The sequence below is a fragment of the Nycticebus coucang genome, chromosome 11 (genome assembly GCF_027406575.1).
Source record: "Nycticebus coucang isolate mNycCou1 chromosome 11, mNycCou1.pri, whole genome shotgun sequence".
Taxonomy (NCBI): Eukaryota; Metazoa; Chordata; class Mammalia; order Primates; family Lorisidae; genus Nycticebus; species Nycticebus coucang.
The window spans coordinates 56,857,230-56,859,644 of NC_069790.1; the positions used below are offsets into that span (position 1 = coordinate 56,857,230).

At 38.1% G+C, this 2,415-nt stretch overlaps 1 non-coding gene across 1 annotated transcript; it reads right to left on the reverse strand.

Moving 5' to 3' along the window:
• Positions 1-1,472: 1,472 nt before the first annotated feature.
• LOC128560611 (small nucleolar RNA SNORA2/SNORA34 family) lies at positions 1,473-1,609 on the reverse strand. Its single transcript, XR_008373091.1, has one exon. It is a non-coding gene; the product is annotated as a small nucleolar RNA SNORA2/SNORA34 family (small nucleolar RNA).
• Positions 1,610-2,415: the final 806 nt, after the last annotated feature.

The following is a 2,415-nucleotide window of genomic DNA, read 5'->3' on the forward strand; positions in this document are numbered from 1 at the left end:
CTGGCGCCCGGAGCTCCTGCACCGCCTCGGGCGCTCGGGGGCGCGGGGGTGTCTAACCCACAGCGCAGGCAGGGCAGCCGCCCTCCCGCCGCTGCTCCACGGGGAGGCCGTGCGTCTCCCTCGCATCTCCTGTGCATTAATTGAGTAAAACAGCCTTCCTGCTGGCAAGCCGAAGTGATCGGAACACACCAGAGAGGGGACTTTCAACAACTCCAGGTCTCCCTCGTTGGGACGCTTTGGGGCACGCACAACTCACACTGTGTAGACACCTCTTTGGAATTCGGGATTTTTGCCCAAATCATCAGAGATTACCCTTACTTGAGGAATCTCCAGCCGGATGTCTGAAAATCAGAGGGGAATTTCCATAGGACAAGCCCTAAGGGCGTGGGAGATTCCACAAGATGGGGATATTCTCAAAGGAAAGTGGAGGAGACCTTCTAAAGGGAAAGTGGCCTTCAGCCAGTAGCAACGATTACTGGCTACTATTTCTGCAAATAGGAGCTTATACAGCAGATATCTGGAGCTCGTCTATGGACTTAATGTCGAAAATAAAGCATTATCGAGATCAAATCTAACACTTTGCCCACTTTTCCTTCACAAGGGTCAAAATACTTGTCATCATTTGCAATAATCTACTTTATTAAAAACAATTTACAGTTAAATATTTCATGTTTGGTCAAAAACTTAATTTAATAAACTTGTGAAAATTAAATAAAAATAACATTAGATATTATGAACAGTGAACAACTAATTTTTAAAAATCTCTTTAAACAACGAATAAATTCTTTAGCCTCTATAAGTTTTAGTATTTTATTTATATCAACATGATTTTACATTACTTCGTGTGTGTTTCTGCAGGGTTCTCTTTATTTACTGAAATCTCAAATGATCCTTGCAATATTTTTAAGGCCACCTTAATGGAATTTCAGGCTCTTTAGGTTCAACTCCTAGCAGGTTTGCTTACTAAACTCTATGAGTTTGATCAAATTTTTGATGTTTTCTCACCTGTAAAATAGAATATAAAAGCTTTTGATTCCTTGAGATTTTCACGGGAATAAAATGGGTTAAACTATAGAAAATGCTTAGAACTATCCCATTGGTGCTTATCTAGGTCTTCAGTATTTCCTAGCTATTATTATTTCCCCATTGGTGCAGCACTTAAAAATTTTTATTCAACAATGCCATACTCTTCATTTTTGATGAAATATGGCTCTCTGGATGAATTTTGCAATAGCAAATTTGAGCCTAGTTCTTTTTTTTTTTTTTTTTTACTGTAGAATTATCTTTTTATTTTGGGTAAAAACCCACAGTCATTTTGGGGAGCTGTAATTAAGATTTAACAGCATTATAATTCTAACAAATAACTTAAATATCCTTGTGAGATAAATATAGTAATATTTTATGGGTATTTTGGAACCCGACAGAATTAAGACTACAAATCACACTAGCCTACATCTATCACCAGTGACTCATACTGTTTCTTTCTAATGAATTGACCATTAAATTTCCAAAGTTCTGAAATGGCCTAAAGACCACAGAAAGATAATTCTTTAGGCTCCTGCTTGAAACCAACAGCTTCAGCAAACTGCTCGCCTTGATTCAGAGCCGTTGAGCCTAGTTCTTTAAAACCCAGTTTTAAGATAACCAGCAAAATGAAGCCAGTAAGCAAATAATACTATTAAAATTTCCTTTTTAATGTATTACTTAACTATCAGCAGTTGTCTTCCATTGTTGCATAAGAACTGGAGCATACTAGAAAAAATGCCACAGACCTCATTGCTGGATATCACTGCAGTCACCTTTGAAGTACTCCCTTTGGGAAGCTACAGATGGACACCAGCACCTAGTCCAGTGGTTCTCAACCTTTCTAATGCTGCAATGTATTTTCATTGTTAAAAAGGGATTGCCACCCACAGGTTGAGAACCACTAGTCCATTCTTCAAAGCAGTTTTGGAACTCTGTTTCTGGAATGGCCAACGGAGCTGTTGTCATATGGCAATTAAATTTGTAAACTCATCCTAGGAAAAGAGCTCTGAAGGGTGGAGTAGGTGCTGGCATCAGCGTATAACTTCCTAAGAGAAGTACTTTGAAGGCGACCATAGTGGTATTCAGCAATGACATACGTAGCATTTTTTCTAGGTGTTACTAGGAGGTTGGCAAACTCAGTGTTCTGACCTCGTATGGGTTTAAAAAAAAAAAAAAATTTACATATAGGATTATAAAATATTAACAGAATACTTTTAATTTATTTTGGTCTAGTGGAGTAGGTAAGGTTCTGCTGCCTACCTAACCATGACAGTGTACCTTTAATTTTACACGTTTTTAATAGTTGAGCTTCTGTGCAATTGTTATTTGAATGAACTCATCAACAAAAGCTATCAAAATTTTTGAAAGCATATATATGTGTGTGCGCAT